Here is a 15,416-nt window from a genome sequence, read left to right as displayed (position 1 = left end):
GTTTTAAATCTCCACTTGGCTTTGTCTTTGTAAGAAGAAAATACCTAATTGTGCCTCAGATTCACATTAACTTGGTCCATATCTAATTGGAAAAATTTTTTTGTTATTCCACAGAATCATTGACTGTAATAATCCATAGATTCACCACATCTAGGCTATTAAAACCCACTCTACCTAACTCGGACAGCATGACAATTGTAGTTGATTAATACTGTGGTGCCATTCTGAATAAGCTTCTAATCTTGTCCTAGTCAAATTCATTGCTTGCTACATGGCTTTCCTGGTTAATTCTGAATTCAGCAAAGAGCTCCACTGGGCTGATGTTGAGCAGAGGCCAGCGGCTGCCAGAACTGTCATACTTACTGCTGTCTCCATGAGCCAGACTGGAAAGGTACACAGAGCTGAGAGCTCGGGGATACCCTGATCCCACTATCAGATCTAACTGGGCTCCCACCATCACCACCCTATTGCAGAAAGAAATCATGAGTGACCACTCAGCTCAAGGCTTCTCTGCTGATGCCATCCAGTGAGTTTCCTGGCAGCCATCTTTTTATGAAAGAATAGAGGTCAGCCTGACTGCACTTTCAGGTGATTAGAGGTGAATCCGCAGGAAATTTATGGTAGACAGTTAATGGGAGGTGTTGATTGTGTGTGTGTGAGAGAACACAGATTGTAAATTCTGGCTTTTCTTGCCTGCAGTTGGCTGTAACAGTGTAATTACATTAAACCAGTTCCTGGAACCATGGGACTGTGATGTGCCTTCATCTAACACATCTGCTTTATTGCTCTCACAACCAGCCCCACGAAAGAGTTGGGGTTTTGGTATAGCCCCCAACAAGCCTCTCTCCTCTCTGCTCAAGTCAGTTACTTCTCTGACTCGGGGGTACCTGTGTCACCCCAAAGGCAAATGTCTTTAAGCTCTAGGAAACTTTCTGCTTCTTGATCGGTGGAAAATGACCTTAAGCTACCTGAAAGCTCCCTGTCTCCTCAAATCTCATCTCCCCATTCCCCCACCGTCCACTCTCTAGCTCATCTCTCACCTGGAAGTCTGCATGAATGAACTTTCCACCCCGCTAATAACCTGATGAAACAAGTGCAGTTCAAAGGAGACCCGTTAACTGAGTTCCACAGACCAGTCAACAGCAGCTCAACAGTAAGAATGAGCAAAGCGTGCAAGTTCTTTAGGGAAGTTTACCCAAACCTGCTGGGCAGCTCAATTATTCCTATCTCATATCCACTGGGAATTCCAAGGAGCTGGTCCTCAAAACACGCCAGGAGGTACGCTATAATTAGAAAAGGGTTCTATTCACTGTTTGAATTAGGAAAGTAAATGAAAACACCTGCCCCCTGAATTATGTTCAAAGAAAACACATTTCCTTTCCCATAGTAATGTAATAACCTTTTTTAACTCTTCCCTTTCTGCAGAGCTCTGAGATCAAAAGAAATTCAATCCTGACACCCTTGATGCTGGGACCTTTTCCTCCTTGGCCATTTCCTAGCTTATTTCCAAGTGGGTTGGACTGAAAGGCCTGAGTTCCAGTCTTAGGTTTATAGACTGAGTTCCAGTCACAGGTTTACATACTGTGATGTCTCACAGTAAGTAACGTGTGTGGATCCCTGGAATCTCCCTGACCGCTATTTTAAGGGGAAAGGCGCTGAGGAAGGATGCAACCTAGAGACTCTTTCCTTCATCCTCCCAATCTCTTATGCTGTAAGAAGGATGTGTTGGGTAAAGCTAGAAGAATATCTTGGGTACAGCCTCTGGTAGTGTTTCCTACCTATGGCATGATACTTTTGAAAGACCCCTTCCTGTCCTGCAGAACATCTTTAGTCCTCACAAGTTCTCCTGCTGCAGGGGACTTGTCTGCCCTCTGCAGGCTGGGACCAGTTCCCCTTATATCCCATGGAGCCTTTTTTTTTTTTCCTGTGGCTGCACCAGCATCGTGTCACCATGCTCTGCTCCTGGGCCTGTCACCTCCTATGGACTGTGAGCTCCTGGAAGCAGTTCATTTTTGTGTCCTAGCACCTGTCATAGAGCCTGGCATGCAGTGGACACTCAACAAATATCTTTGAATGAATTAGTGAGTGGATGATAGTAAAGAATACCAAAAGTAAAACGTTCTTCCAATGAAAGTAGATGTTGAGAATAAAGGTGATCCTCTGAATCGCCCCTGACATGCAAAGACCCTCTGTTTCCTAAGAAGGAAAGTGGATGAATTCCACTCATGGTTGCTCCAGAGCCAAGCACAAGCAGCCCTTATGTGCACTTAGCCTTGGACAGAGGCAGAAAGCCACTGAGCCTGATGCTGATGCCCGTCCTGGCTCCTGCCCTAAAGCAAGCCCATCTTCACTTCCCATCTGGCAGATGGGGTTTCCAGTTTCCTGTGATCCCTGCCTCAATTTTTTGCTCATTCAATGGAGATAATAATACTTACCACTGATGAGTTCTGGGGAAATGAACAATACTACCTACCTTTCACCACTAAGTTTTGGGGAAGTGAATGAGGTTGCAAGGAAAAAATTGCACCTGTAAACTCAGCTATCTTCAATGCATGCCCAAGTTTTTATTTATATTGATGTCCACCATTTGAAGGCTAAATAGTTCTAAAATACTTATTATTTTAAAAGCAGCTCTCCTCCTTCTCCACCACCTTTCCATATACTCATATCCTTTACCCCATTCCTCACAATGCGATTCATTTAGTTTTTGATGAAATTCTCAATGTTTATATTTTTAGGAGCATGAAAAGCTATTTACAGCTTTGTATTTACTATATCACAGTTACAATTCCTTTCTTTTATAACTCCTCTCATCTGGAGTTAAGTATTGCCTTCTTGATTTTTTTGCATGGTGCTCTACGTATCTATCACTATTGCCAAACCTGATGATAGATCTATAAATCTCTTCTTGACACATTAGAACACATTAAGAAACATATCCATTCTACCTACCTACCTATCCATCTGTCTTGGAGATATACCTTTGGAAGCCCTCTATTCTCTTCCCTATTTCTTTGCTCTAATTGTTTTCTAGGCCTGATGCACAGGTTTTATCCTGGGATCCTTCCTCACCATTCTCCCATAGGGTTAATATTCTTTCTTTTTCTCTTCCTCTGGTGTTGGATCCCTCATTTCTTGAATAGCTTTTCCTTTTGCCTCTTTCTTTGTTTATTCTGATTAAACAAATCCTTCAGAAACTTTTGAGAAGCATTTGAGAGGTAAAATTTCTGATGCATTTTATTTCACACTCGATTGACAGCTTGATTGAGACTAGAATTCAAGGTTAGGAAGCCTTTTGCAAAATATTTTTTGTGTGTATGAGAGGGTCCCACTCTGTTGCTCAGGCTGAAGTGCAATGGCACAATCACAACTCACTGCAGCCTTTGCCTCCTGGCTCAAGTGAACCTCCCACCTCAGCCTCCTGAGTAGCTGGGACTACAGGTGAGCAACATCATACTGGCTAACTTTTGTATTTTTCTTTTCTTGGTAGAGATGGGGTTTCACCATGTTTGCCAGGCTGGTCTCAAACTCCTGGGCTTAAGGGATCTGCCTGCCTCAGCCTCCCAAAGTGCTGAGATTACAGGCATGAGCCACCCTGCCCAGTTAGCATGGAATTTTGAAAACATTGATTCATTGTCATATATCTTCCAAGTTACTCTTAAGAAGCCTGGTACCATTCTAATTATTCATATTTTGTACATAATCTATTTTTTCCTCTAGAGCCTTTTAAAATATTCACTTGGCCTTCAATGTTCTAAGTTTTTATGATAGTACTCTTTGTTGTGGGTTCATCTATCATGTTGCCCAATGGCTGGGCCCTTTCAATCTAGAAATACAGGAGCTGTCATATTGGGAAATGTCTTTGAATTACTGCATTGATGATACCCTTCACTACCTTTTCTCTGTTCTCTCTTTCTGGAACTCTTGTTATTTGTGTATCATACTTCCTAGATTTACTCTCTAACTATTTTATAATTTCCTGTATTTTTCAATCATTTTGATTTTTTTATCTGTGTTCTAGAAAATCAACCTCACTCTTCTTTTTATTCTTCCCATTAAGCTTGTACAAATATTTTAATTTAATTTTTAATTTCCAATGGTTTATTTTACTTCTCTCAATGCTTTTTTTTAAAGCACACTGTTCTAGTTTTATGGATGGAATATCTTCTCATTTCTCTGAGGATATTAGTAATAGTGGGTTTGTTGGTTGGTAGGTATTCTAGTAAAGAACTTATTTTGTTTTTCCCTGTGTTTCTCTATCCTGGTCATCTGTCTTGGTCTCTGTATTAGTCTGCTAGGGCTACCATAACAAAGTACCCCAAACTGGGTGGCTTAAAACACAGAAATTTATTGTCTCACGATTTTGGAAGCTAGACGTCTGAAATCAAGATGTCAGCAAGGTTGGTTCCTTCTGAGGGCTATGAGGAAAAGATCTGTTTCGGGCCTCTCTCTCCTTGACTCATAGAGGCTCATCTCTGCCTCTGTGTGCATTTTCTTCCCTCTATGTGTGTCCCCTTCATATGGCATTCTTTTATTTTTTGAGACAGAGTCTCACTCTGCCGCCCAGTCTAGAATGCAGTGGAGTGATCTCGGCTCACTGCAACCTCTGACTCCTGGGTTCAAGCAATTCTCCTGCCTCAGCCACCCTGGTAGCTGGGATTACAGACACACACCACCAAGCCCGGCTATTTTTTGTATTTTTAGTAGAGACGGGGTTTCATCATGTTGGCCAGGCTTGTCTCAAACTCCTGAGCTCAAGTGATCTGCCTACTTGGCTTCCCAAAGTGCTGGGATTACAGGTGTGACCCACCACGCCTGGCCCATATGGCATTCTTTTTTATAAGGACACATGTATTGGATTAGGGCCCACCTTCCTCTCGTATAAACTTACCTTAACTAATTATATCTGTGACCCCCCTACTTCCAAATAATGTCATATTCTCAGGTACTGGGGGTTAGGACTTCAATATATGAATTTTGTGGGCACACAATTCATGCTGTAACAGTCTCTGGCATCATGTTAGAGCTTTCCTCAAGTGTCTGGCATGTGACAGAGACCATTATCTTATGTGTAAGAGCAGGGCACTGAAAGCTAATAAGGAAGCCCCGTATGGGTGGGGCTGGATAGGAGTGGGTTTCACTGTGAGGAGTTTCACCTGGCCATTGTATTACCATGTTGGCATCTATAGGTCTTTTCTCTTGGGCTGATTAAAAAATAAATAAATAAAAATAAAAATGAAAAATTTCCATCTGCATGCCTGAGCACCAGCATTCTGGGTGCTAACTATAGGAAGAGGACTGAGGCTGAGGTTATTCCATTCATAAACCATTATTCATTTCCTCGTTCCCATCTTCGCACCCTCATCTGTGCCCATTGTCCGCCAGTCCAGAGATTCCAGTTTTACCTTCTTCAAAGAACAAATGCCATTTTCTGACTGGAGATGGTGAGGGGCAGCTACCTGGCTCTTCAGAGTCGGGGAGGGATTTTGAGGTCCAATTCCTACTTAACAGATTTAAACCCATCTTTCTGTTTAAGCCCCACCTTTACCCCACTTCCAGAGTTACTTTGTGCCACCAATTCCTATGCCCTTTGGGACTTCAAGGGTGCAGACAAAATTGTATAATAGCTTTTCTTCCCTTTCTCTGTCTATAGAAGGATTTCTGTTTCCTTAGGTCTGTCCTCTGTCCTTAGATACCAGTAAGCCTTTCTTTCAAGCTTCTTAATGTTTTTTGATCTTATCTCTTTTCCCATTTTTATTGTCTTTTGTGTTTCTGCCATTAAAAAGGTTCCTTACTGTCTTACTGCACATCTAGTGGAGTTTCAGTAGGGGGCACAGGTAAGCACTTTATTCAATTCACCCTGTGTTGCCAGAAACCCCTCCATCTCCTGTGCTTAGAACAGCCCAAGTTGGATTCTGGTGGCAGTAACAAGAATCCTGCCTGGTAGAAGAGGACAGATGGAGATGAGGGAGCAGGGATGGGAGCTAAAGCCACCACTGCCTGCCCACCATACACTTTAGCCAAGCTTTAGCCAAACCAGCTCCTGAGGCCTACAGAGGTCAGGCTGTTTCTTTCCTCTGCACCTTTGTTTATACTTTCCTCTTTGTCTGGATAATCCCTTCTCCCCCTGACTGCCTAGAAAACCGTCACCTTTCAAGAGTCAGTTCAAGGCTTACTGACCCCATTCTAATCCTTTTCCGAAGAATTGGCTCCTCTATCCCCCACTCTTCCTCTTCCCACATAGTAGATTTTATTGTACTTGTCTGTTTACAAGTCTGTCCTCCTCTTGATTCTGCACCCTTTCAGGTAGAGATTGTGTTTTGTCTTTGTACCTCCATGCTTGACATATAGCAGATTTTTAATAATTTTCTGTTGTTCATATCCTAGATAGGTTCTGGTATGATTTCAGCATTTCATATTGGGAATATCACGTGTGGCATGTTTCTGTGCAATGCTACAGTTCCTGGGCACATATGGAATTCTATTTCCCTTTTAGTTTAAATTTTCCGTTGAAAGATGTTAAACTGCCTCAATTTCCCCAAATTGACCTCTCGCCAGAAGGTTAAGAGGAGAATGGCCAAAGAAGCACATCGTCTGCTGCTGATTTATCTGTGGCTATGCAGATACACATTAACTGATCTGACTCAACTGGAAGAGCTTTGCGCTGTTGGGGAGCATATGATAGTACACATTTTGCAACACTTTTGGAAGAGAAAATAGTGGTCATTTCATTTCTAGGGTTTCTGAATACTGATAAATTTTATTGGGCCAATTTCATTTCTTTTTGGGGGTCCTGGATCTTTCAAGGTCAGGGCTGCCATACTTCTCATAGACACATCCTGGATGAATGCTGTGGTACTGCAGAGAAGATGCTTGTGCACACAGGTTACCTCCATGTATCAAAAACTTACGACAATGATGATGAGTTCACTAGCTAGTTCCAGCAGTGACCAATTCAGAGTGCCATCGTATGTCATTTATTCACCCAAAATGTACCAAGCCCCCTGATAGTCACGATGCAAGCTGTTAAACACCGAGAAGATAAAATCATTAAAATTCCCAATAATTAGTAAGTGCTCACTATGTACCAAGCACTGCACTAAATGCTTTATGTGATACTAACCATTCAGGGGCAGGAAATAGAGGAGGAAGTAGAGATTTCCAGCAGTTAAGTAACTCAACCCAGGTTATACAGGTGGGGAGAAGTCTACATTTCTGAATTTGAGGGCTTGGCCACCTGCTTAACCCTCCGCTGCCTGCCCCGGGAGTGGGACATTGTCCTCACCCACTGGAAACTCTTTCTCAGCTTTTCCTGAGTCACAGTTATACCCTGGCTGTCTCCTCCTCCCAGTAAGATTAGATTGAGAGAAGAAAATGATTCCCTTGAGACCAGAGAATTAAAAACGAGCTCAAGAGAAGCTCAGTCATTAAAGTATTAAGTTTCACATTGATCCATGATTATTCTAATACAGCTATTCAGGACTCTTGGTAAACCCTGGTCTCAGCACCACCCTCCTCTTGTTTGGAGGTCTCACCATACCCAGTGGAAATGTCATGCAGTTTGCCACCAGTTTCATTTGAAAAACAGTCTAAGAGAGATTTTTAAAATCCCTGACACTGAGAGATTTGTTGGTGTATTTTCACTTTCAAGGCTAGCAGTGGGGGATTCTCGGGATTATTTTTTTCACTTTCACAAATGGAAATGTATGCCTTGAGAATTGATTTGTCACTGTCTGGTTTTAAATTTCTGACTGGAAAATAATGATAATCATGTTACTCTCTTGATTTCAGCCACATCAGGAAGCAGTAAGTGGCAGGGCCATCTCAAGGAAGAACCACCAGTCTCCAGGGAGATTAGGTCTTAGATGTGAAGCCTCAAGTAATTTGCAGAGATTGTCTTGCCTGTATAACACACCCTGTTATTGCCTTTATACAGCCAAACTGACAGGGGTTTGTGAATCAGAATGATGGCTTTGCGTTTTAGCTTAGGGAAGGTAAGGAATAAACAATTTTAATGGCTTTGGGATAAAATACAATATGGGTACTTAAATGGAGTTTCAAGTTTTTCTGTTATAAAATTATGCAGGTGTGCAAAGTATCTTTACTTCTCTTACAAAAGGAACGACTATATTACTCTGCAGTTTGAATACACTGGTAAAGAAAGGAAACATAAATGGAAATAAAGGTGTAAAATGGCACCCAAGCTACTCTTAGCATAGTTCTTCAACAATTAACCACCTCCATAAGCACCTAACTGAACAAAATAAGAATAACAATGATAAAAAATGACATTTTCTGTGGAAGTCAAATGACATCAGTATGCTAGAAACCATTTAAAACATAAAGGTCTTCATCTCGGAAGTCTAGAAGCAATTCTTGAGTTCAGTTTAGGTATAAGAAAGATTAGGCTTTTGCAAAACTCTCTAACCTAGATTCAGGGATTCATAACACCCAATCCAGAATATACATTTGTTCCTACTCACACCTAGAAGGAGAATCATGGAACAAGTATCAGGAAAGAAATGTTGGTGTCATGTGGTCAAATATCAGTATTTAGACCTGTGTTTGTTTGTTTTTTAAGTCTCATTTGCTTTACACTCTCCGAAAGTGGATTTAAAATGGCTAATATTTTTATTTGGCTTTGTATTTTTAAAGATTTAACCAATGAGTAAAATGCAGTTCAGAGCATTCCAAAGCTACACAGCTGGTTACTAGCTGAGCCAGGACTACTCTCCCCGTTCCCAGCCTATATGGATTTTTGCAAATTAAGGGAACTCTTTTATTTCAAATACTGTTTCCTTCAAAGATTGTTGCCATCCTTCCCATTGTTTTGAACAATATCACCACCTAACCTTTTCTGGAAGCCTTAAAACTGCAGCATGTTTAAACATGCAAACATTTTGTCATTTAACTTTTTAAAAAATCACTGGTAAATTACCAGGTATCTTTTCTGCTTGGCTTTGTCCCACATGTGGAGAGAAGCCGCTTCCTCCTGTTTTCTCTGGTAAGATCTAGGCAGCCTGGATGTGCCCAGCAAGTCTGACTGCTCTCTGCAAGTGGAAAGAGAAAGCTCTGCATTGATTGGGCAGTCACTGGCAGCCCCTTGCCGGCTCCTTATCCATCTGCAATTCTCACAGCAATCCCACAGATAGATAATATTTTTAATGGCCAAGGAAATTGAGATTCAGAGAGAGATTAAGTTACCTGCTCAACCATGTACTAGGAAATGTCAGATCTTGAATATGAACACAGGTCGGCCAGACACCAAAGTAGGTATACTTTGCACTGCACACTGCCCGTCCTTCAGAATACAGGTTATATGTTAAAGTGAGGCATAGATCTTTCAGGAGATTACAGTCCAAGAGGGATAAATGATGACAATAATAATGTATTATATCTGTATAAATTTTCCATCTCTGTGCAAGAGAGTGAGCCCAGCCTAGTGTCTTAGCATGCTGTAGGGGCTCAGTAAACCTTCAGTAATTACAAAAAGGAAGGAAGGAAGGAAGAAATGCAATATGGAGGTGAACAGGGCATTGTTCCTACTCTGGCAAGTCTTACAGTCTTGCCAGGGAGACAGACGTGCCCTTAATGAACTCTACTCAAATTAGAGCAATAGTTCTCAATCTTTGTTTTATGTCAGAGTCCCTGAAGGGGGAGGAAGAGGGCAGTGACAAAAGCTCTCTAAAAATGCCAATGCAAAGTGCCCATCCCAGGCCAATTAAAGGAGAATCTCTGGGTAGGACTAGGTGGGTATTTTCAAAAGCACACCCTCCCCAGTGGTGCTAATGTTCTCCCAAGCCTGGAAACCACCAATGTGTACAGCATTGAGTCTGTTAAGAGGAACAGAGAGTGGAGGTATCAGTGCCGCTGTGAGCACAGTGGGTCTTTCTTCAGGGATGTAGTGTATAGCAGGCTCTGTAAAGATTAGTCCAGTTCAACGTGGTGACCATGACAAGAGATGGACTTTGACAGAGAAACCACAGAGGAGCTGGGGGTCACCTAGAGTCATTGGTTGGAAACATGACCTGAGATCCGAAGGCCAGGCTTGGGACCTCCAGTAGCCACTGTGATCCCAGGATGGCGGGCGTAGCAGGAACAGAATGCAGAGTTAGTCTGACTCTGCAGCTTGAAATGTAGATGATAGCTCCTGTAGGCAGCTAGAACTGGTCACTGGGAGCCTAACATAGACTCAGCACCTTTTTACGTGGAAGTGAAAAGAAAGCTGTACTCTGTTTGGGAGGTCTGGCTCCATCCTTCTGGAATTCAAAGAGTGTCTCTGTAAAATAATGGGGTTGTCCCAGAAGAGCAGTTTTTAAATTATGCTCTTGGAGTAATGGGCAGTGATTCTGAAATTTTATGAATATGAGACTCAGTGGAGGATCTTGGTAAAATGAAGATTCTCAGGCTCCCACCTGAGAGTTTCATTCAGTGAGTTGCAGGCAGGGGCATGGGATGCAGAAGCTATGTCTGCTAACAAGCATATGGGAGAGTCTGACACCTGCCTACTTTGAGAAGCCCCATTTAGGGTGTCACTGGGTGCCTTAGGGACTCTGTGTGGGTATGGGAAGGGGCAACAGGCAGGACGTGGGCCCTGACCCCAGTTTCAAACACAGAAACATTGTCTTTGGTTTATATATTGGACTCTACAGGACCTGCTTTGCAGAAAGGATCTCATTGAGAATAGCAAAAGGAAGTTGAGAATCATTACGGTAAGTGATCTCAATATCTCTTCCAAATTCTAACAGCCTATGAGTCTCTGTGCAGGAGATTACCAAGGAACAGGGAGCAGAGGGAGAGTGCAGAGAAGGAAAGATTAAATTGGAGACAATGCTTTTATTTAATGAGTGGGCAGAGGTGAACATTGTCAAGGGAAAACACATAAAAATTTTTAAAGCTTCTGTTTTCAAATACTTTTGGAACCCATATATCACAGAGATAAACCAGAGAAACAGCAAACATCTGGCAAGGCAACATTTTGCCTTATGTAAAGGAAGCCGGTGGGTAGCTGGTGGGAAATGAGAAATTGTCCCCCAGGATGGGGAAATAGCTCAGAGCAGCCATAACTGGAGAAGTTCTTCTCAAACTTACATCCGGCAAGGACTATAAAACCCTCCCTACTGAGTCACAGAGGTATTCCCAGGATGCATTTTGAAGGAGGCATTTGCAGAGAACATCCATGGAGTATTTTGCATTGGGAGAGAATTGAACCGCAATTTCAGTGGCTCTGGGTTCCAGCATACACTTGTGAAATAGCAGAGGAAGAAATTGAGAGGACAATAGAAATAGCATTAGCATATGGATTTTTAATCATTTCTGAAAAGTCAGCTGATCACTCTCTTCATAATGTATTATGATGATACAGAGAAACGGCCAGGCTGACCTGTACCCATGCGATCTGTCCATGCTCACAGTTCCACCAGCCTGCATGTCTCTGCATAATGTAATTGCCTTTCTCCCTAGATAGACTGTAAGCTCCCTTCAAGAAAACTGGGCTGCCTTCACTGTGGTATCCCAGTACTTAGCAAAGTGCCTACCAGATAATGGGCATATAATAAATATTGCTTGATATTAATTGGCATGGACCTAATAGAATGCAGAAAAGAACTCACTATATATGACTTACTAGAAAAAGGATTTGAATGGAACCTACACTAGGATATTCTCTGATCACCCATGGCTAAGACTGTTCATATAAGAACCACACTTAAAATACTATATTTACATATTATTTCTATCTTTAGTTACAATTCTGATAAAGTAATGCATGATTCAGTAAGACCCATTTCTTCACTCTTCACTGGGAGTTCAAGTTAAAGTGCAAGTTCTTTATTATCTATTTTAAGGCCTTTATTATCTATTTTAAGTCCCAAGTTCGGAGATCCCTTCAGTTCTTGTATGTAAGAATTCCTGAACCGGGTTGATTCAACTAAAATTTGGGATTTCTCTCCAGGTGCCCAGCTGGATTGGTAGAGGACAACAACCGCACCCTCTGCGGCACAGCACCTGGAGAGGAACTGCTGCCATGACCATAGAGGACACCCTCTGGATACAATGCCAGACTTGATGCGGGACTGACCAACCTATGGACCCCAGGCGCCACCACCCAGACCTGCTCAGCACCTGAAAGTAAGTCCTACCCTTCTGATGGAAACCCTAGGGTGGCAAAATGAACTTCTCTGCCTCAGAGGACAATAGGGAAAGTGACATCCTCCAGGAAGCACAGAGCAGTACTGGGATGAGAGAACAGAGACGATCTACAAGGATGAGATCAGGTATGGTCAGCATCCCTCACCTCCCAAATCCTCTTCCAAGTCATTCCTCTTGCACCCTTGTGTGAAAACCCTTCCTCCTTTGAGAGGCTATCTGGCTCTATCACAGTGTCAGTCAAAATTCCCTTGGATGTAAACAACAGAAACTGGCTGGCTGATGTAGGCTGAAAATGAATGTATTCAAAAAATGCTGGAGAGCCACAGAATCATGGGGATGGTGCAATGGGATGGGGTGAGAGGCGTGACTGAAGAACCAGGTTCACAGGCTATGAAACCAGGAACAATGCCCCGAACCAATCTGCAGACCTTGTCTGCTGAAAACCCACAGCCCACTCAGCACCAGGCACTCCTGGAGGCTGCTGTCTATGCCAGTGCCTCTGCAGGTGGTAATTGTGCATGTGGACTTGGCAGCGGTCCCTTTCCAGAGTGGCTCCTGCACAATGGGTACAAGGTTGAGCTTCCTGCTGCAAGTTGAGGGAGGCATGTCTGATTGGCAGAACCTAGTCACATATCTGTATGCACCTGCCAGGGAGTCTGAGAAAATGATCCCAATTTCATAATGAAAGGAAGTCTCCACCTCCTAAGATGGAGGATTCGCCAGACAGATTCTGTCCTACCAGTCAGTTGCTACAATCACCCGCTACCTTTCTTTGTTACTTCTGTCTCCCAGTCTCCAGGTTACTCCTTCTCCTGTTTGTTAGGCGCTCCACCACAGACTTTTCCTGTACCTTGTTCTGCTAGCATTACCAAGGATTTCTGTATCCTCATAAATGGTCCATCAGACATCTTCACCTCATAGTTCCTTGAGCACCTCAAATCTAGAGACTTCTACCTCTATGTTATTCTTATCACATATGCCCAGACTTACACCAAGGAACCTACCATTGCTAAGAACTGCTCTAATTTAGAACTCTTCACCTCTAATTTCCCATTCTCATGGCCTCATCACCACAACATCTGCTCTTCTGGAGACAGGGTGCTAGTGCTGCTGCTCTCCTGTTTGTCTCCCTGAGGCCTCTCTTTCCTTCTAACACAACTTGGAGCTGAGCATGGCTTATGAGCATGCATAACTCCTTGGTTCGTCTCCATCCCAATACTTTCTGGAGGACGTCTTCTTTTGCATCTGTCCAACAAACCTATCATAAGGCATCCATTCCATAAATTATCTACTACCAAGCTGCTAGCCCTACTGGAGAAGGTTTCTCAACCTGCTGGTTGGCATCACTAAAGGTTCTTGATCTCCTGCCTTGGCTGGACGTTGAGTGCAGAGAAACAATTTCCTTCAGTTTTGTCAGCTACCATTTTAATATTTTTCCACTTTCCTCAAGCATCCCTCATCCCCTTCAGTGTTCTCACCCTTAGCAAACTGCATGCTTCCTATCTTATCAGGAAAATGACAGCAATAGGGCATGAAGAATTTCAACCACACATCTATTGTTATTGCAACCCAAACTTCATTCATTTCTTTCATTTTCAGACCAAAGGCTGTTTTCTTTTCAGTTCAAGGTCAACCTCTCTTCCCAAACTTTGTTCTCCACTGCCTTCTCCAATAGTTTACTTCATCCGCTTTGTATTTTCAGCTTTTCTATCTCCTGTTCGCTCTTAATGTAGACATATTTTCAAGTCATCTTCTCCAGGCGACACGAGCCTTAAGAGCATCTTTGTACTCATCAGGAATGAGTACACAGTGAGTGATACGCATTTGTTGAGTTGGATCTTTTATATTTCCACACATATTATCAACATACCTGAAATTTATATTCTAAAACTTATATCATTATCTATATTCTAAAAATGTGTATCTTAAAACTCATCTTTGGTTAAGGACCCATTAACAGGGAAAGGCTTTTAGCAAATTTATTAATTAGGGTCAATCTATAGTTATTTATTTAGCTTATTAGCTTAGTTGAAGTCTATCATTATTACTTTTAAGTAAAAGAGAATGAGCTTGAATTTCATAGGTATATATCAACTGCATGTTAAATAATAATTGTTACTATTAAATTCTACCCATGGCTTTTATTCCTAGAACAGTCCCATGCTAACTAAGCTTTTTTTCATAAAGTTATCATAATGTAAAAATTGCTAAGGGTAACTCCTGTTAAGAATCCCTTTCCACATGCACCATCAATGCACGTGATTGTGGGTGTGTTAAGGAGGATGAGAGAATGAAAGGCAGAGCTTACAGTGTCTACTTGGACAGTACAAAAGTTTGTCAGAATTTTTTTTTTTCAAAAAAGCTACTTCAAAGAGGTGAGTTTTGAATTGCAATTCAAAATGAGGGTGGCCAGGCACAGTGGCTCAAGCCTGTAATCGCAGTGCTCTGGGAGGCCAAGGCAGGAGGATCACTTGAAACCAAGAGTTCAAGACCAGCCTGGGCAACATAGCAAGCCCCTGTCTCTATAAAAAATTTAAAAACTAGCCCGGCATAGTGGTGCATGCCTGTAGTCCCAGCTACTTAGAAGGCTAAGGTGGGAGGATCAATTGAGCCAGAAGTTTGAGGCTGCAGTGAGCCATGATCACGCCACTGCACTCCAACCTAATGACAGAGTGAGACCCTGTCATTTATTTAGGCATTTATTTATTTATCATAAATAAATAAATAATCAAATGAGGGTGACACTCAGAGCCACAAGACCAAACGCCAGGTAAGAAGAGAAGGTGAGCATTACAGTCTAATAATAGTTAGTATATGCCATGCTTTCTAGGAAGACCCCAGAACCCTTTACAAGATACGCTGGGGATGAAGAGAGATGAAGTTACAACAAACTATATCTGCTTCAAGGTCCTTTCTTACAGCTCTATATATATGACCTTCCGGAAAAAGAAAGCCTGCTTTCTTTGATGCAGGGATTGTGTTGTGAAAACTCTAGTGCTATGGCTGCCGGTTATTTTCCCTTTCATCCACAGTAGTAATTTCTCCTCCAGCTGATGAGCTCAAAGTGTTATGGTTCCAAGAAGAAATGCTACTTGCAAACAAAAAAATCAGAGAGAGTGTTTTTAAATCCAAATCCTTTTATCTTCTGGTTTGCACGTGAGGAAAGCCTATTTTTTAATATATGCAATGTCACGAGTGGCTCATTATTCCCATGCTGGAATAGAAGGAGAAGGCTGAAGTTTGGGTAAGATATAAAAACAGATTAT

The 15,416-nt window shown here is 42.2% G+C and overlaps 1 long non-coding RNA gene across 3 annotated transcripts in view; it reads left to right on the top strand.

Annotated features, from left to right (window-relative positions):
• LOC129019086 (uncharacterized) overlaps positions 1-15,416 on the top strand; it is a 75,885-nt gene that overhangs the window by 3,096 nt on the left and 57,373 nt on the right. For all 3 annotated transcript variants that reach the window (XR_008495508.2, XR_008495511.2, XR_008495507.2), the window contains 2 exons: positions 10,653-10,712; positions 11,954-12,129. This is a non-coding gene — a long non-coding RNA (uncharacterized LOC129019086). The remainder of the gene's footprint in view (positions 1-10,652; positions 10,713-11,953; positions 12,130-15,416) is intronic.

The sequence above is a fragment of the Pongo pygmaeus genome, chromosome 17, assembly GCF_028885625.2.
Source record: "Pongo pygmaeus isolate AG05252 chromosome 17, NHGRI_mPonPyg2-v2.0_pri, whole genome shotgun sequence".
Classification (NCBI taxonomy): Eukaryota; Metazoa; Chordata; class Mammalia; order Primates; family Hominidae; genus Pongo; species Pongo pygmaeus.
The sequence above is the reverse complement of the archived record's forward strand: the minus strand, read 5'-3'. Positions and strand labels throughout refer to the sequence as shown.